At 47.7% G+C, this 20,795-nt stretch overlaps 1 long non-coding RNA gene across 1 annotated transcript; it reads right to left on the bottom strand.

Moving 5' to 3' along the window:
* Positions 1-19,139, bottom strand: LOC121027196 (uncharacterized). Its single transcript, XR_005788602.1, has 3 exons — positions 18,902-19,139; positions 18,570-18,619; positions 1-379 (listed from the first exon to the last, which is right to left on the bottom strand). It is a non-coding gene; the product is annotated as an uncharacterized LOC121027196 (long non-coding RNA).
* Between the last annotated feature and the right edge of the window lie 1,656 nt (positions 19,140-20,795).

The following is a 20,795-nucleotide window of genomic DNA, read 5'->3' on the forward strand; positions in this document are numbered from 1 at the left end:
TCAATAAGGGACTGAGTAAATCCTTATGCGGGAATATTTAATCATGAGGAAGAATACAGATTTTTCAATGTGCTAACAGGGAAAATATCTACAATATAAAGTTAAGCGGAAGGGGTGGGAGAGAACTAGGTGTCATTTAGAAACTGCATTCAGTATCAGGCGCAGATGACTTCATCATAGTGGCCTAAGCTCACAGGGGGTTATTCTCCAATGTTAAAGAGAGCCCAAAGAAGGACGATCAGAAGTGGTGTGGCTGTTCCTTTAAGCTGTCAATGATTCAGACACTTTCTTGTGGCCTCCAACGTGTAGCTTCCATCCTCAGGGTCCCCTCATGGCCTAGGATGACTGCTGGAACTCTCCTTCACATCTGTTTTGTAGGCTAGGAGGAGACAGGAAATGAGCTAAAAAGATGCACCTCCCACCTGACTTAGCCTCATTTAAGCAACCTTCTCGGTGTTGCACAGTCTGTCTGCTTATCTGCTATTGGTCAGAAGTTAGCCACATGCACACGACTTGTTGGAATGGAGACTGGGAAAGGTAGTCTTTATTCCAGGTGGCAAAATGCTCAGCTAAAAATCAAGATTCTGCACTAAGTGGGGTGTGTGTGTATGTGTGTGTGTCCACATGTGTGTAGACTGCAACATACATGTTTATGCGAACAGAGAATAAAGTCTGGAAGCGTATGCATATGACAAAACATTGTTATGTCTGGGAAGTCCAATTAGAAAGGATTCTTTCACTTGCTACTTCATATCATCCTGAATTCACAAAATTATTTTCAACCACCTTATATTACTGTTAGACTCAGAAAAAAAAAAAAGCCATAAAGATTCCTCAATACTGGGGACAAAAGAGGTTAATGATGTTAAAATCCTATAATGTGAACTTCAGAGTGTGCTATGAAATTGGCAACAATATTTTATTTATGCCAGGGTTTGAATACACTCATCTACAGTCATGCAGTTAATAACCACTCTTAAAGCCTTTAGTGTGTAGTAAGCCTGAATAAGGCTGAACATTGTAGACGTGAAAATCTCTCTTCTGATCTAAAGAAATTAGATCCTCCTGGTGGTGCTCTGATCATGAGTCAATGAAGATTTCCTTTTACAAACATTTCATCTCCCCACGAGACTCATTCAGTGAACATTAACTGAGTGCCCACCACAGGCCAGGCAATTCATCAGGCCCTTTCAACCTTTTCTCACTTCATCCTTAACAAAAGCTCTGTCAGGCAGATACTACCGTCCCATTTTATAGATGAGAAAACCAAGCCTGAGAGAGCTGAAATAAGTCACTTGATCACATACAGCTCAACACTAGATCTATCTGACCTTGAAGTCCGTCCTTTTTCCATGCCAGCCCCTCCTCTGAGGGCCAGTGGATGATAAATGACAAGTAATCTTCACTGAGGTCCTTGTCTCGTACCTTAGGAGCCTCAGAGTCTGAGGCTTTCTAAAATTAGGTTGATGGCTTCCTTCTCTACCTCCGGCCAGTTTTAAATATAGGCTCTCCTATCCATCTTCCTTACTCACCAATGTTTCCTCAGCACTTCACAGACCATCAGACCAGCAGTATTTTTCCTATTGCCCTCTTAACTTCCTCTGGGAGTCTGACTTGTTACTCGTTTTGGACCCAGCGTCTTGCAAACTTGTTAATGGTCATCCTTACCTAACCGTCAGCTCTGACACGAGTCAAAAAGAGCCTCCATGTATTAGTCATCCCTTGGGGACAGGGCTCTCGGTGACGTGCCGCCCCTTCCACGTTAACTTGAGCAAATTTCCTGGAAGCAGTGAGTGGGTGCAGTGGACAGACCTTGGGCTTCGGGCCCAGAGACGCTTGGGTGTGAATCTCAGCTGTTCGATATTTCTGAGTCTTAATTTACTTATTCCTAAAATGCAAGTAAGATAATACATCTTTTCCAGGCTGCATGGGGGGAGGGGGGGGTAATGGAGATAAGTATTTTATCACCTGGCACCTGGGAATTGCTTAATAACTTTGGTTATTTCTCTACCTTTCAGTTTTCTTGATTGAAAATGCCCCAAATTCTCACTTTATAGCTAAAGCATACCAACACCGGTTGTAACTGTGCCAATAATTACATAGCACAATAGTCCAAAGCACAAGCTTTAGGATTGACTGCCTCAACCCGAATCTCAGCTCCATCACCTGGTAGCAAGGTGACCTTGGGCACTGACTTAAATCACCCGAACCTGTTTCCTCAACTGCAAAATGAGTTGTCTGACCTTACCTACCTCGTGGGGTTAAATCACTTAGAATAGTGCCTCGCCCATTTGTAAGCACTCAGTTTATGTGAGCTATTACAGCTGCCGTGCACTGAGCTCCTGCTACATGCCAGCCTCTGCGTTCAAGTCTCATCTATGTGTTCTCATTTCCACTACATCATGGGTCACACAATCCCCACCTTTAGGCTATGGGAACCAAGAGTCACGGCAGGAGGTTGACTTCACAGCTGGCAGGTGGCAGAGGCTGGGCTCAAGTCAGAGCTCTTTTCCACTTCACCCCAAGTTTATCTCCCTCTGACTTCCAGCTCATTCTCCAAGGAGCCCCCTTGGCTCCTTCGCAATTTCCTATCCTGATATCTCAGGGACATTTCCACATTAATCTTGGGTTCCTATGCTATTTATGTGCTGTTACCTTGCCCATGCTGTATCACCAGGGTTGATTAATCAGACATCGTGTCTCCGTGGTTATGACCCTGAAGGAAATGTTTCAGAACCCCCGCCAACCCGTCCCTGATGTCAGCTCGTGAAGGACGGGCTGTTTATCAGAGGGCAGAGGGCAGCCTATTGTTGCGATATAAAGGAGAGACGGCCTGGTGGCAGTGTCTCCCACAAGACTCGGCCTCCGGAGCCTGCTGAGTAAGCGGGGGCCCATGTGGCCCTCTGTAAGCAGGACGGTGCTGGCCCAAAGTGCTGACGCAGCTCCGCTGTGCGGTGGAGGGAGGCCTGCAGGAGCAGGGATGCGCACACGGAGACAGTCACACGCCTACCTCCCCACCAGCAGCAGTTAGGATCATGCAACACTCTGACTGAGTGTTTCTCCCATGCTGAGGAGGAGGCACACATACCTCTTGGGTGTCAGCTCTCACCAGTCCCTGCCTTGCCCCTGAAGCACCAAGAACCCCAAACAACCCAGAGCTCCCTACAGGCCGCCTCCCCACCAGCCCCCCGCCGAGCTGCTTCTTGCCTCTGTGCCTTCATCCATGCATTCCTTCACTTGACAAATATATTTTGACTACCTACTGTGTGCCTTTTGTGGGTTGAATTGCACCCACCCAAAATTCGTATCTTGAGGTCCTAGCCCCCAATATCTCAGGATATGATCTTATTTGGAAATAGGGTCATCGCAGATAGGATTGGTTAGGTTGAGGTCATGGCGGAAACAGGGTGCACCCCTAACCTTATATGAATTGGGTCCTCACAAAAAGGGAAAATTTGGACACAGACGCACACACTCAGGGGTAAGGCCACATAGAGATGAAGGCAGAGAGCAGGGTGAGATATTTACAAGAAAAGGAACACCAAAGACTGCCAGCAAACCACGAGAGGCTAGGAGGAAGACATGGAACTGATCCTTCCTCACGGGCCTCAGAAGGAACCAATCCCGCCTATGCCCTGATCTGGGACTACTGGCCTCCAGAAATGCAAGGAAATACATTTCTGTCATTTGGGCAGCCCACTCTCTGGTCTCTTGTTATGGCAAACCGAGCAAACTAATCCGGCATCAGGCGGGAGGCAAGGGGGACGCCACACTGAACAAGACAGAGGAGGTCCCCACCCACATCACGCTTACATTCCCACAGGGAAGGCAGGCTGTAAATCCACAAAAATATATATAAGATGATTTCAGGTCATGATAAGTGATATTAAGGAAACTAAATCAAGGTAAAGGAATAGAGGGACCAAAGTACTCAGACCAAATGCCTGTGGGGAGGTGACATTTGAAGCCCGGAAGAAGTAAGACAGCACGCCATGAGAAGTTATGAGGAAAGCACATTCCATGCGGCCGAGGTGGTCCACCTCTCCTGTGCGCCCCAACTCTCACACCCGGCGGACTCATCCTCCAAGGCTCAGGTCAGATGCCATCTCCTCTGAAACAGACTTGGCTGACCTACAGACTAAGCTTAAACGTGCTTCCCTCTGGGCTCCCAGGTCCCTCGAGTTCAGGGCTTTCCCCAAAGTCCCACACTGTTTTATAATTTGGGGGGGTAGAGTTTGTGTGCAAGCCTAGATAGTTTCTGTCCCATTACTCCAGACAAATACCAGAGACACGCCGCTCTGTTCCAAGACAGCAGGAAACACCTGCCCTTTAAAACAAAATAAACAAGAAGCAAAACAAAAAAAGGAGAAAACCATTATACAGACATAGCCCAAAAATCCATTTTTCCAGAGAACTGCACTTTAGTCTTCAAAGCCCCTTTCCCTGGAAGACCAGAGCTTTTCTGGAGGATCGAGCTGGAAGATAGCAGACGGACGATGAATCCGCCAAACAGAGCAGCCCCTTCCACAGGGAAACACGTGGAGGTGGACAGGAATAAGTGTGGGGTGGATGGAGTTCCAGAAGCTTCTGACTCACTGACATGGATGGGGGTTTGCCCAAATGGCCCAGTATTCCCAGCAGGAGATGGCAGAGAGCACAAGTCCCAGCGTGGCCGGCAGCCTATAGGCCAGCAAAGGTCACTCTCCTCAGTGTGAATATCGCTGTGACTTCCATCCTTGCTGCCCATGTTGCAAAACAGCCCTCTGTTCCGTCCTGGGCCTCTGTGCCCAGGTCAAGGGTCTGGATTCCACCTGGAGAGGTCAAGGTCAGATCCCAGAGCCCCAGTCCCCATGTGAAAAAGAAAAACTCTTTCAAGCTTACAAAGCATTTTTGAGTAAAATACCTCAATTGGTCTAAAAACGAGGGCTCTTATCCCCCCAAGCTTACTTCCACTCCCGTGTTCTCAGGAAGCACCAATATTCACGTATCATTCAGCTAGAAAAGTAATTAAGCATCTTCGTTTTATCTCTGCATCATTCCCCTATTCAAAAGATGAACAAAAGTAGCTGATTCCACTTGAGAAATGTCTCCCGGTATCCCTTCCTCTCCATTCCCGGAACACCTGCACTCCTGCGAGCACCTTATCGCCTCGCTCATGACCTTCTAACTACAGCAGCAACCTTCCTCCCCCCCACCACACACACACACACACACACACACACACACACACACACACTTGCAACCTACCCTCCCTGTTGGTGCCATCTTCCCACACAGTTACCCTGATCAGGTCAGTTCTCTGCTCCTACTGCTGAATCCCGATTTCCCTAGGGATACATCCAAACTCTTTATCAGGAACCACAAGGTCCCTTTTCCTGGGACACCTCCCTTCCCTCACCCCACCCCCCTCACCCCGCCCCTACCTAACTCCTTCTCATTCTTTGTGGCACAGCACAGATATCATCCCCGTGAGGAAGCCTTGCCAGGCCTCCCTCACCCTGCTCCAGCACACCTGGCAAGGGTAGGTACTTTTCCAGCACCTTTTAGGACCCGAGTAAGTCATCTTCCCACGGCCCTTTGTTGTGACATGGTGCACCCAGAGTGACAGCCAGCCATTCATGTGCGATTCCTCTCATTTGACTGTGAGCTCCTCAAGGGCCAGAGCTGTGTTCTACTCGTGTCTACACCACCAGCTGCTAGTCACAGCCTTGGCAGAAAGTAAGAACTGAGTAAGGGTCGAATGAAGGAAAGAATTTTAATGGACTTGATGTAACTCGAGTGGAAATGAGGAGTCTAGGGTAATTCCAAGTTCAAGAGGCTGGATAGTGATGACTTTTATAAGCATAGGAAATACAGGATGAGTGAAGGTTTAGGGAGCAGACAGCCACCTGCATCAGGAAGAGACTTCACTAGGCAGTTGGGTCTATGTACGCTTCTAGAGTTCAGGGAAAGCTCTCGCCCGAATGAGAGATATCATTTGGGGGAATCAATGCAGTGGGAAAATTCCCCAGAGGGTGGTCTAGAGTGAGAAAAATAGTGGAGGAAACCTTGAAAGAACACTGACATTAAAAGGTGGGCAGAGAAAGACAACCCCATGCAAATGACAGAGGGGGACCAGCCAGAGAGGTAAAAGCTGCTCCACCAGAGAATGATGTCAACCAAATCAAGTGAAGAGTGCATTTCCAGAAGCGTGACAGGGTTTCCAAATGCAGCAGTAGCGACCACACTTTTTCAACTATGGGCAAGGCCCTTTATAATGCAGTCTTTGCCTAGACTTCCCACCTCACCCCCTCACACTGCAGATCCCAGCCTGTCTGCATGGTTTAGGATTCCCGAATATGCTATGCCATTTCACCCTCTCATACCTTTGCTCAGTCATTCCCTCTGTCTGTAAGGTCCACATCCACCCACTCTGAAATTGTCATCAATCAAATGCCACCTTGAGCTTTTCCTCCTGCAAAGCTCTCCTAGCCTGTGCCCTGACAGGAGAGGGAGGTGACTGCTCCCTCTTGGTAAGCCTCCACTCTTCTGTGAACTTGGCTCTTATATATGACCTGTAATACTATATTTTTCTTTCCATGCTTGAGTTGTCTAGGGGCACGGGCTGTCTTATTTATTTCTATATATTTTTATAATGCCAAGACCAGACACAGTCTGGCATAAAGTCTGAAGTCCATATATTTTATTGAATGAGAAAGAAAGAAGGACTCTGCACGTCAACATCACTCAGAGAACAAACCAACAGACATGCAAGAATCAAAATCTGGTTAAATGGTCTCCTTGGTTGGGATTCGGTTAACAGGTTTTCCTGAGAATGCCTGGGTTAAATGTTACATAGGATGCATTAAGTGAGTTTTGCCCTGGCCTACGGAAGCTCCTGAGCACGGCTGCAAATGAACTAATCTGGGTGGGAGGGAGCACCTTTGAGGGGTCACAGAGAAACATCCGTTTGTGTTGAAGCTGCCAAACTGCCTTTCCCTTGCCCCCAGCGCACCAAGGGTGTCTCATAAATGTTAAATAATCATAATGACCACGCTCAAGGGGTGTCAGTGCTCATAAAATCTAGCTTTTATGGATGATTCCGAGTCTCCTGGTGGGTGGTTAGAAATTGAGCAGGCCTCATGGCCAGAGGTCTCCATACAGGCTGCATCTGAGAGACCTATAAGCTTGGGTGGCAGGAAGGGGATCCAATCACAAGCTAGGACGCCCAACCATTGATTGATTGAGGAAGGCCACCCACACTGAGCCTTCTGGAATCCATTGGTGAGTCATGGGCCAAAGGATTATGTCTTCAATATGGGCCATCGGGCCTGATATCGAGGCATTTCCTGCTTACAGCTTAGGGGAGCTATCCTTAATGAGGGTGATGACCTGTGAGTCCAAGAAATAAGCAGCTGAGAGGAAAACCCTGGTCTCCTTTACCCCTCATGGCGGGCGCATGGCTTCCTAAGCCTTTTCTGATGGTATAATCTCCAGCAAACCTCAGTTTACATTCATTCATTCATTCATTCCATCATTATTCAGCTGTTGTATTCACTCTTTCCACAGACATTAATTAAGTACCTGGGCTAGATGTTAGAAGTACCGAGATAAATAAGACACGGTTCCCACCCTTGTTGGGTCAACTGTAGGAAAATGAGTAAAACACCAATTTTTATGTAATGGGTTAAGTACATATAGCCATAAAGGCACGTACAAAGGGCAGCACAGCAACCTGTACTGCTGTAGAGGACGAACAGAGTTCTACCAGGCAGGTAAAAGGGAAGAAGAGAGGGGGCTAGGTATCCAGGGGGGTTGAGAAGGCATTGTAAACAATTAGATACACAAAGTGAGGGTGGCACCAAAATAGGGGTCACGACCAGGACCTCCACCTTGCATAGTTCAAGGAGCTACTACTCACATCAGCATCTATAGTCATATAGTGCACAGTCAACCCCCACACCCGCCCCACCCCTAATCGGGGTTCAGTTCCTGGCTCTGCTTCTAACTAGCTGTATGACGCTCTTGGACAATGCTTTTCCCGTTTCTCAGTCTCTTCAAGTGTGGAATAAAGAAGCTGCACCAGCTAGCTTCCAAATCTCTTCTTCCCTCTAGAGTCCCCTAGGAATCTAGGAGTATAACTGGAGCTGGAACGACATGGGGTTATTAAAACTTGTCATTCAGGACCAAATTAGGTATTGTCCTTGGAAATGAAACTCTACTCTTCTCCAAATCTTGATTCACACAAAGGTTGATTAAACACTGACGCACTAAAATGTAAATTAAGGATCACTTAACCCAAGTGGTTCCTTTTTGAAAAGGTGAGACTGAGGCCCAGAGACAACAAATGGTTCACTCAGAGGTAAACAGCCAAGTGGATTAGGACCAAGACCAAGGTCAGGACAAAAGTGTTGTGTGTGCCAAGCCAAGTAGTTACCAAGCTGGACCCTGACTCCCTCCAATGCTTTGTAATGGCAGAGCACCCCGTTGACCAAACCTACAGATCTAGGACTGGAGCACAATTCCAACTGATATGCCTTTAAGACCTAAGACTTCCAAACCCATTTCCTCGGAAGTAAATTGAGTCTACATATATAGTCAAGTTACTTTAGACATGGCCAAAACATTTTAAACACCATCCATCCTGACAGCCAAATGAGAACCCAAGTGTGATCCTAGCTCCTCCCTCTCTCTATTGTCTCTTGCCAGGGGGCGCCTGGGCGGCTCAGTCAGTTAAGCTCAGGTCATGATCTCCCATGAGTTCGAGCCCCGCGTCGGGCTCCGTGCTGACAGCTCAGAGCCTGGAGCCTGTTTCAGATTCTGTGTCTCCCTCTCTCTGACCCTCCCCCGTTCATGCTCTGTCTCTGTCTCAAAAATAAATAAACGTTAAAAAAAAAAAATTTATTGTCTCTTGCCAGATCCTAAATACGTGCCTCTCCCTGTCCCACCACTGACCTGGTTCAGAGCCAGGCTATTGCGTTAGCTGGCTGACTAGTCTCCCGCCCTCCCATGCATCTTCCTCCGTGTAGCTACCAGGACGGTGTTGACTCTCCCCTGCTCTGAGCAAGCTGGGGACACTCCCACATCTGCCAGATAAAACCCAACCTCTGCAGCATGGCACGCCACACCTTTTGCAATTCCCCCCACCTGCCTGGCATTGTTGGTCTCTGCCTTCATACTCCTCAAGGGTGCACCGGTATTGCTCATGGGTCTGCAGTCATGCCGAGCTCTCTCGGCTCTCTGTGCCTCTCCTCAGACTGTTTCCTACGCCTGGAAGGCTTCCCCCGCCTCAAATCCATCTCCTTGTGCATCCCTCGTATACTAGTCTGCTCGGGGTGCAAAATACCACAGGCTGAGTGGTGCAAACAACAGAAGTTTATTTCCTCACAGTTCTGAAGGCTAAAATGCATGACCAAGATGCAGGAAGATTCAGTTTCTGATGAGAGCTCTCTTGCTGCTTAGGGACAGTCGCCTTCTCTCGTGACCTCACGTGGTCTTTCCTGTGTGTGTGCATGGGAACAGAGCTTCCTGGTATCTTTGCCTCTTCTTACAAGGACACCAATCCTATTGGACCAGGCACCCACCTTCATAACCTCATTTAACGTAATAACCTCCCTAAAGGTCATACCTGCAAATACAGTCATATTCAGGGTTAGGACTTCAATATATGAACTTAGGGGAGGGGGACAAACTTCAGTCCATGGCACCTCCATTTAGAGGTCTTATCTCTACGAACTGGGATGATTTCTTTTCATATCTGTCTCCTCCACTGGTTTTGAGTTCCTATGGAAAGTTAAAATGGTCTCTGAATCCTATGTCAGTGACGACTGGTCTAGGTTTTGCGAGGTCCTCATTAAGAAAAGGATGAAAAATTAGATATGAAGTGAATTTAGAAAGGGCCCGTACAAGTGACGGACCCTGGAGTTAAGCTTTACGGCTTCAGAGTACATCCGCCTCTGGGCTCATAGTAAGAAGCCTCACTGGGTGCTAGAAAGACCACAGGCTGGGCTGCATTCCAACTTCTCCTTTCTTTTTGGGCAGGTGAGTTCACTGTCTGCACGTCAGTATTTCTGCACACCTGCAGGTGAGGGTATTTTGAAAATGTAATGACATAACTCGAAAAAGATGTTAACGTATTTGTTTATGTGCCTACTGTCTGTGTTTCTAACTACAGTGTGTGCTCCACGAAGAAGGGGACCTGCCCTGGTCACTGCTGAATCCCAGTGTTCCGTGATGGTGCCGGAAAGGACGAGATGCTCAAGAAACATGTGTTGACTGAAAGAATGTAGTCCTTGGTAGTACCTGAAAGATTGGTGTCTGGTATCCATCTGTAAGTAAGTTTTCCCCATTGAAACTCTTGCTATTATTAATGAATCTTAGTTAAATGAATAAAGAAGAGTCAAAACACACCCACGTTCAGAAGACATAAAAATCACTGTAAGCTAGACTCTGGAGAGCATAATAATTCAAAATTTCTTATGGCCCTAAATGTTTTTAAAGCTAGAATAATAAAATACCTGGAAGGAAGAAGGGAAGGAAAAAAGGGGAGGGAGAGGGGGAGAGAGAGAAGGGGAGAAAGAAAGTAAGGAGGAGGGGGAGAGGGAGACAGACAGAGAGACAGAGAGAGAGAGAGGCAAAAACAAAAGAACACAGAAAACTCTCCGGGCAGTGGGCATAATCGAAATAGGAAAGCCCCGGAAATTTGACATGGTTTCTCTGGGGACTAAACATATTTATTCCTTGTGGAGTGGCCACCTCCGTACTCTCCAGGGAGCAGAGGGTGCTGGTAGGTGCTCTCCAGTGGGCTGCTTAAGGGGAGGCAGGGACCAGCCTCATCGGACAACCTGGAATAGTGCCAAGCTCCAGTCTCTTGCAGCTTGGAGCTGAAAAGCCAATCCTCCAACTTAGCTCTGAACTCTTCACCCCAATCAATTAAGAGAAATCCCCTCAAAACCTCCAGATAAGTCTGCTTGGCCTGACCCTGATGATTCGAGAGACTCTGCTGCTCCTGGAAGAATCGGTTTTTAAATGGCTCACCCTGTCAGGTTGAGGAATTCAGGGAGAGGTAGACAATCCCAGCACTGTAGAGCTGAGAGGGACTTAGCACTCACAGAGTGCACATCTCGAAAGGGTCACGTAGCTTCCTTAGTGTTGTTGGGAGAAATTTCTTAAAGTGGTCTGGCTTCCTACGCAGCCCATTTAATTCTCACACTTGACCGTGTCAGTAACTCTGACTCGTGGTTCAAGCATAAGAGCGTGGCCTCGGCTTCACAGACCTTGTTTCATTTCTCACTCTGCTTCCTGTGTACTGTGTGAACTTCACCTTCCTGGGCCTCAATCCCACCCTCCACAGGGCAGATATTATCTCACATTCCTGTAGTCAAGATGGAGTCAGATAGCATTTACCTAAAGGCGGGCACTTTCGGGGCTGAATCAGTGGTGATTTCCCACCTTCTCTCTTGCTCCCTCTTCCCTCTACTCCTTTTCCCCCTCTGTTCCCAGCAGGTACTGTGATGAACGCAGAGTGCAGTACGGAGCCCTTGCTCAAAGGAAATTCACCTCCATGGAGCTTCAAGCTTCCATGTGAAGGTGGGAAGACATGGCTTCTCCAGATCCATGCTCCCCCACAGACTTCTGGGACATCACATCCAGGCCGTGGACCAAGCTGCAGGAATACACAGATGTCCATTCCCTATCCTCAAGGAGCTCACAGAAAACTCTAGCTAAAGACAAGGAAGAGAAAAAACCCACAGTAAGCATGAAATTATATAGAGTCCAGAAGTCATGTAGAACGGAAGGAAATGGCTGCATCAGGGTCCAACGATGACACGATTGGGGGGAAACCCGAGAACAACTGCAAAGTCCTCCTTGTCTGATTTAAAAAATAAACATGCAAAAAAAAAAAAAAAAAAGTACAAGGAATTAGAAGCTCACCAGTCAGGGCAAACTGTTCCTGGGCACCGCATATTCTGAAGAGAATCTGGTGCGTACCAGCTACTACACTTATTCAGTCCTCTGGATCCTGTGATTATTAAGGCTGGTGGGAAAAAGTATACAATCAAAGGAGACTGAAAGAAAAAGAGAGAAAATGAAAGAAGAGCAGAAAAGAGGAAGGAAGAAAGGAAGGTAACTACCTTTGGTTTCACTTGTGTGTACTAAGTCCCCTACCAGGTCCCTGCACTTATTCCACTCCCTGACTGGAAAGAAAGAAGGCGGTGGGGGAGGAAGAAATCCTTGAGATGGATAATATCTCTCTGTAACTATGAGGAAAGTAAAGCCAGGAGATGAAACGCCTTGCCTAAGGCCACATAACCGTAAGCAGAGAACAGGGATTGAAAGTCAGCTATGCCTGGGGCGCCTGAGTGGCTCAGGTGATTAAGCTCAGGTCATGACCTCACGGTTTATGGGTTCGAGCCCCACATCAGGCTCTGTGCTGACAGCTCAGAGCCTGGAGCCTGCTTCGATTCTGTGTTTCCCTCTCTCTGCCCCTCCCCTGCTCGTGTTCTCTCTCTCTCTCTCTCTCTCTCTCTCTCTCTCTCTCTCTCTCTCTCAAAAGTGAATAAACATTTAAAAATAAAAAATAAAATAAAAAAGAAAGTCAGCTACACCTAACTCCAAAGCTCATGTTCCTTTCAGGGTATCCTGATCCCTGGGACAGACTCTACCATATTCTTCCCAAATGATGGCATAAATGGAAAGGGGTAGTCATGGGTGTAGGAATATGAAGAACAGAGACATGAGCCCTTCCACGTGCCCAAGGAATCCCACCACCCCTGTGACTGACTTCTCCCTTTGCTATTGAGTTAACTCTGGGCAAATTGCCTAACCTCGGTGCATCCTGGGTTGTCTTACGTGTAAAATGGATTCCCTAATATCTTCATCATCTGATAAAGGAGAATGGATTAGCTAAATTCTTTTTTTTAATGTTTATTTATTTTGAAAGAGCACACGAGTTGGGGAGGCGCAGGGAGACAGAAAGAGAGAGTTAATCCCAAGAAGACTCTACACTCGGAGCAGAAGCCTGATTCAGGGCTCAAGCTCATGACCCTGGCATCATGACCCGAGCTGAAATCAAGAGTTGGTTAACTCAACTGACTGAGCCACACAGGCACCCCCAGATTAGCTAAACTCTTGAGATCCCTTACAGTCTACTCACATCACAGAATTTCATACCTAGAAAGAACTGTAGAAATTAGCATTTCTCAAGCTTGAGGAATGGCTAAATCCTATGGCAGCTATCTCCATTTGGCCTCTTTATCCGTTCATGAACGAATTTTTAGGTGGTCACAAGAATGTCCAGCTAAAGAGATTTCTTGGCATCCCTTGAAGGTAGGGGTGACCACTTGACCAAACTATGGGCAGGGAACTATAAAAAGAAGTGATGTGTGCAACTTCTGCCTTTTAAAGGAAACAGTAGACTCTTGCCTTTCCTCCTTTCCTCCTTCCTATTGGATGGAATACAGACTCAATGGCAGGAACTGGGGCTGCCATCTTGGATCACAAGATGGAAGGCATGTGTGGAGAACTACAGGGCAATATGATGGAAAAAGCTGAGGTCCTGATGCTTGAGAAGCCATCGTTCCCCTTGGGATGCCTATCTGGACTTTATATTTGAGAAAGAAATAAATTCCTATCTTGTTTATGTCTTCTAACAAATACATCCCATTTAAAGAAAAAAAAATTCACAGATTCCCCAGTTTGGGAAACACACTGCACAGAAAGTGAAATGGGAGAAATTTTAGATGTTTTCAGGCTGCTGCCACAGTCATACATATAAATGCCAAGGGAGTGACTGAAATTTCATGTCTATCCATGAGAAAAAGGGGTGAGGGAGGGCCATCAAGATAATCTGGATTACGTTTATATGTAATGGCTAGAGCGTTGGATAATCACTTAATGTATACACAAAATTATAAAATTATCACAGGACTTTTTAATTGCCTTCACCCCTACCTTGAGCCCAGGGACCTGAGAAGCCAGTTTACAGGGAAAATGTTTGATTCGGTTGTTTCAAACTAAATTGCACTATACCTCCAGGGCAATGTCTAGGACTCAAAAGTCCTGAGAGGATGAGTAGGACAAGTTGAAATCTAAAGCTAAAATCAGCAGAACCTCAGGCCACAACCCCATGGCTTTCATCTGGTTTATATATTGGGGTTCCACAGAAGAATTCAAAGAGCTCTGCTGATCACACGTCACTAAGTGAAACCTTCTTGTTAATAGAGGAGGGACCTAATATCCAGAAAGAGGAAGTGATTTGCCCACAACCACACAATGAGGAAGAAGACCAGTTCCCAGGCCTAAAAAGCAGCCTTTCACCTGAATCTGACCTACTGAGCAGACCATGCAGCTTCTAAGCTGGGGACATCCCAACAAGGCTTCCTGGAGTCCCTCAGCCCACTCTTACCCCAGAGATGGAGCTTCCCTTTTGTTCATAAGTTTTAAGTAACTCTCCATCTCCACAGCCAGAAGAGAAAGCAGCTTTGACCACAGCAGGTGCTCCCAGCCTAAGGATGAGCTGGTGAATTCCCATACAGGCCCCAGAAAGTCACAGGTTAGCCAGCCTGCTCAGCTGACCCACAAAGAGATGGTTTCTCTCCTGGGCAGGATGGGCCATGACAACAGATAAGGGAAGGTGTCACATTGTGATCATGACCAAAGGTCACTTCTACCCAGAAAGTAGGATCAGGTAGGTGCCTAGTGTCAGGAACAGACCCCCAAATGCCTGGGCACTGGTGCTGGCCACAAAGATTAAGATTAAAAGTGTGTTGGGGCACCTGGGTGGCTCAGTCAGTTAAGTGTCCAACTCTAGATTTCAGCACAGGTCATGATCTCACAGTTCATGAGTTCGAGCCCCGCATGGGGCTCTGCACTGATAGCACAGAGCCTACTTGGGATTCTCCCCCCCCCCCCGTCTCTGCCCCTCTCCCACTTGCACATGCTGTCTCCCTCTCTCAAAATAAATAAGTAAATAAATGTTTTTTAAAGAGTGTCTAGGGGTGCCTGGGTGGCCCAGTCGGTTGAGCGTCTGACTTCGGCTCAGGTCATGATCTCACGGTTCGTGGGTTCGAGCCCTGCATCAGGCTCTGTGCTGACCGCTGGCTCAGAGCCTGGAGCCCGCTTCAGATTCTGTGTCTCCTTCTCTCTCTGTCCCTCCCCCACTCACGCTTTGTCTCACTCTGTTTCTCAAAAATAAATAAATGTAAAAAATAAAAAAATAAATTAAAAAAAAAAAGAGTGTTTACTCAAAGGAATGATCCAGAAGTTCCGGTTCTCAAAGGGTTTTTACACACATTATCTCATTACATACAATCCTAGAGGGAAGGACCCTTATGATACTATAACAGACACCAGAGGCCCAACAGGATCTCACTACAACACAAATTCCTCCAGGGCAGGGGACTGTGAAGACTTTGTTCACTACTATTTCCCTCATGTCTACAATACTGAACTTGGAGTGACGCCCACTGATTATTTACTTCATAAGTGAATAAACGGCTCTGCCAATCTTCCAACCTTGTCTCTTCAAGGCCCCCAGGACACCACGCACTCTCCCTTCTGGTCACAGTGAACCACCTGCAGGTCCCCAAATGAAGGAAGCTCTTTCCCAAGCCTGCAGGTTTTACACATGCTTATTCCTTGGCCTGAAATGGACTCTTCCACCTATGTCTTCTGCTGGACCTCTACACCTTGGTCTTGACATTCAGGGCTGCAGTGTTCAGATCTGCAAGCTGTTCACAAAGCAGGAGTGACCAGTCCAGGGGGGCGGTGACTGGAGGCACCAAAGGGCTCCGCCTGCCAAGCGGTGCGATCTGATATGGGGATGCCCAGAAAAAAAAGGGGGGGGGGGAGCGGAGGTTGGCACCTTTTTCAAATTTTCATGAAGGCTCCACTACTAGGGTTGTTGTGGTCCTATTGCCATCAGCTCCTCCAGGGGCTCTGTTCCCATACCCCAGGGTAGTTTAGGATCCACTCACAATGTCTGGCCTTGTCGGTTTCCCCCTCGAGGTTGTGAGTGTGTCCACTATAGGGGCTGTCTTGTTAGACAAGGCCCACAGTAGTACAAGAAATGTTAGTGAATGACAAGGGAATTGCCTTTTCCACTGTCACAAAGCCAGTGAGCGGCAGAGCGGGCTCAAAACCCCCCCAGACCTCCTGTAATCGAGGGCAGAGCTGCCTTCCACAGTAGAAGCCCTCCTTCTAAATATCCCTTCTTGAAGCCAAGCCTTCAGAGACACTTTAGTTAGCAGTGAAGACAAGCCAGAGTGGCTAAATTAATTTTAAGAACTGCACGCACCTCATCCACTAGGTCACTCATGAACAAAAATATTTGGGGGGGAGGGACTTCAGTTTTGCACCCCCAATTCATAACTCCATCTATTGGTCACTCTCCACCCAGATTTAAGAGATTCTAAGTTCCAGCAGGCCCCATGCCTACGGTGCCGGCTATCCTGACCAGGTTTTGCCCCCCTGATTCTCATCCTGCAAACCTAAACCAAAGTTGCTTTACCAAATGGCTTCTCTAAGGGGTCGCAGAGCCAAAAGCATCTCACACTTTGGTTTTCTGGGATGATGTGATCCAGATCCCCCGAAGGCATGCTGCACAGGAGAAAGCAAGGAGGAACACAGAAAATCACCACGTTGGCAGCCAGGAGATCCAGGTCCTTGTCTTGTTTGAGCAGGAAATTCATTATGGGAAAAGTGGTATTTGACCCCTTCTGGAGCCAGAAGTGGAGCTATTTTACCTGCTGAGGCCAAAATCCCCAAGGGCAGTGTCAGAAAGATGGGAGTCAGGAGAAGGAGGGCTGTGATCAATTCTCTATAAGGCGGGGTTACACTAGACGGAGCAGAGAGAACCCAGGACTGGTCTCCAGGGCCGGTTCCACCACTTTTTCACTCTGCGACCTCGGGCACCGGACATCTCTGAGCCTCAGGTCTTCATCTGAATGTGGGGGTGAGACACATTTCTACTGTGAAAGGTTTTTTGTTTTTTGTTTCATCATGCCTTTCTTTCCTTATCTACTTTCCTTATCATGACAGATAACAGAGTAGTCAAGAGCCTGGGCTCTGGGCTGAGATTTGCACTGTGATCTTGGGTAAGTTCCTTCTGTCTCAATTTTCTCCTCTGTAAAATACTTGTAAAAATACTATATTTGGTCCAATACCTCATGGAGTTGTTATGAGGACTAAAAGAAATGCAAGTGTATAAAGTAACTTATTTAGTATGTGCTAAACAAGTGAACTACTCTTACAGAAGTCGGACCCTCAGTTATTAAGAAATCCAGAGAACACCTTAAAGGGTAGAGAACCTGTGTTCCAGGCCATTTTGTCATTCCTGTTCTGTGATCTCATCCTCTCTGGGCCTCTATTTATTTCCTCAGTAAAATAAAAGGGTGGGGGCTCCCTAAGAATCTTCTAGTCAGTCCATCCTGTGGGTACCGATACATGCCCCTTGGAACCTGTCTCAGCCATGGAACTCCCTACTCGTCTTCAGTGGCCAGGTTACATTTAACTTCGTCTGGGAATGCTTCCCTGTATCACACAGAAACAAGCCAACACACAAAAATGACCACTGGAATCTTCCCTTGCCTTGAGCATTCCCCAGATACTTACTGATTCCCTAATCATCAGTTTCCCTCCTCTCCCCACCCTTGCAAAGCCCTTACCCCTGGAGGGCATGTCCCAGGTGGAGTATTACAAAGTGCCCAGGCTATTAAGGCAGATCTGGGCGAAGCCGAATTCTAGATGACACTGGGTACGTCACTTCAACCCTCTAAGCCTCGACTGCCTTATCTTAAAAAAGGCAGACTAGTATCTACATCATAGGGGTGTGAGGATTCCACGCAGGCACAGCCAGGAGCTGGAGCACAAGTCACTAGAAAGGGCTGGAAGTCGCCTTTTTCTCCAGAAACGTCCCAGGCTGTGGCAGAAAGCACGAAACACGGGGCTGGAGGACCGCACGCTGTGCTTTGTGCAGCTTGGAGATCCAAATCGTCCTGCCGCCTCCCCCACGGATAAACCACCGCCACAAAGAGTTAACGTTCAACCAACCACCCTACTGACCCCATTCTTTTCAAAACCAGACCTGGCTGGAAGCCCTGAGCTGCTCCCATTGGGCCCGTGCCTGCCCCGCCCTCCAGCGTCCCACCCGAGGCGGGGGCTGGGGAAAAGCACGCCAAACAAAACCCTGCTGCTGTGATCGGGGTCACCCCAAAGACGCTCCCAGGAAAGCGCGCCGCTGCCGCAGAATTCCGCACCCGCAGTCTAAACTGTGGGCCTGGGGATGAAAAGCAGGGAACTGGGTCCCAGCCGGCCTCACTTCCACCCCGGGACACTCGGGCCGGAGGCAGGGCTCCGGCGCCCACGACGCCCAGAAAGGCGCGCGACGAGCTCACCGCGGGGTCTCGGCGCCCGGCAGCCGGGGCAGGCCCCGCCCCCGCACTCAGGCCTCCAATCAGCGCCTCCTTCCGCCTCCAGCCGCCCGAGTGCATTGCCGGGGGCGGCGGGCGCGCGGGAAAGCGGGCGGAGACCCACCACCGGGCGCGGGCCTCGCGGCCGGCGGAAAAGGCGCTAGGAAAAGCGCAACTCACCTTCTCCCGAAAGGCGGAGGGTAGTCCTCACGGGAAAATGACCGCAGAGGCTATTGCAAAAAGGAAAAAAAAAAAAAAAAAGAATTGGACAGTCTCAAAGGCATATATATATATATATGAATATTTTGAAAAGAAAAATCCATACCTCACCCCCACGGCTTTAACAATCCATCGCTCCCATCACCCATACCTATGTCCTCCCTCCGCAGCTCCAAGGCTAGCCTCCATCACCTTTACTCGGCCTCAACTCCTGTGCCCCATCCCCCACACCCGTCCCGGGCCGCACCTGGCAACCCCCAAGCTGGTTAAAGCCCACCCCCGGCCGCCCTCACCTGCGTCCCGCCCCGGGAACGCAGCACGGGAGCAAGCTGCCTTGCTGCCTGGTGTCGATAAATTCCTGCGAGGAACTTCAGGATTTCCCGGGAGGATTCTTCCCCGCTCCTCTAAAGGACATTGCACATCTACTCTCTTATCAGCCCGGCACCTTCGCTCTCCTCACAGCGGCTCGTTTGGCCGGGATATTACTGCGGAGGTAGGTGCAATCGGGCCAGAAAGGACACTTTTCACCTAGTTCCCCCACCCCCTCGTCTAAGGCAGCCAGACTTCTGCCCGCCCCCGCGCCTGGGGGTCTGCGGGGTCGCCCCGGCCCTTTTCTTAGGCCTTGCTTTCGCCGGTACTCTGTGCGCATGCCCTTCCCTTCTCCCCACCCCCCACCCCCACCATCATTTGCCCCTGGCTTCCAAATCCTTGCCCTCGGCTCTCGAGTTTTCTCCTATCTTCAAAAACAAAAGCAAACCAAAGCCGAGCCAAAAACCAAAAATCTCTCTTGGTACCCTAATTTCCTCCGGCTACCTACCCGTTTGCCCCCTTTACAGAGCGACTCATCAAGAACGCTTAATGCCAGTGGCCGTCAAACTTGTTAGGTTCACCTGCGCCCGAAAGAACATAGACGAATCATGTACTCCAAAGCCGATTTTTAAGTTAACGTCTAAAATTGTTCATATTAAGTTTAAATAGTTGCAAACATGATAATTTATGGCAATTTGTAAATATTGGAATTATAAAGGCACTTACTATTTTAAGTGTATCCACGTGAATTTAAATATAGCACTCTGTTGCTTGCAAGAATGAAAGATTTACAGAATCAGAAATTTTGCATAGTTCCTTTTATTCCTTGAACTCTTATTTTTATCCTATTTACCTCCCTTCCAGAATCTTAGCCTACTGCAGATTATTCGATTCAAAGTCTTTTATTCATCATCATACCATATATCTAACAAAACATGGATATAAATGGAAATATAAAAAATGTTCTGCTTCCCGTGTCCATGTGGTTCAAAGTATCAGAAAATTCCATCTGGGGGTGCCTGGGGGGCTCAGTCCGTCAAGCGACTGACTTGGGCTCAGGTCAGGATCATTGGGCCCTGTGCTGACAGCTCAGAGCCTGGAGCCTGCTTCAGGTTCTGTCTCCCTCTCTCTCTGCCCCTTCCCTGCTCACGGGCTCGCTCGCGCCCTCTCTCTCTCTCTCTCAAAAATAAATAAACATTAAAACATTTAAAAAGAAAATTCCATCTGAATTATAATAATTATCAGTAGTACACAATTGACCAAAACAACAAATATACTATGGATTTTTAAAAATAATTCTGAAACGTATAAAGTAAAATTTTATTGGAAATGAATCTCATAATGAGATCTATGAGGATTTTCTCAGTTCATGTATCCATTGGCATATATTTATTGCTAGAATGGCACAAGGTTAAGCATCAAATCTGTTCCTGTTTTTCATATTTACAGATGTCAGCACTGAGAAACCTTATTCTCAAAAATAAGTATGTGGGGAAAGAGTTTGTTGTAAGAATGTGACTCAATTCTTTGAATTCCTTCTAAGGCACGTTCCAAAACCACATCGCGAACTACCATCAAAAATTGTTTTCAAAACTGTATCATTGGATAACAATAAATCAGGGGCTCAGTTTAGGGTATTGTGAGGTGTCTATTAGATATTTGGGCAGAGACGTCAAGGGAATGCATTCTCTGCTATGGAGAAAACTGTGTTCTCCAGGCAGCATCAGGATGTGAAGTGACTGCAGAGGCCGACCCTGACCCTGACCCTGACGGCCAGTGGAATGGGAAGAGCGCTGAACTGGAGTCAAAAACTTGGATCCTGGGGTGCCCCGGTGGCTCAGTTGGTTGAGCAACTTCAGCTCAGGTTGTGATCTCACA

Source organism: Herpailurus yagouaroundi, unplaced genomic scaffold (assembly GCF_014898765.1).
Source record: "Herpailurus yagouaroundi ecotype Mexico unplaced genomic scaffold, PumYag 77, whole genome shotgun sequence".
Classification (NCBI taxonomy): domain Eukaryota; kingdom Metazoa; phylum Chordata; class Mammalia; order Carnivora; family Felidae; genus Herpailurus; species Herpailurus yagouaroundi.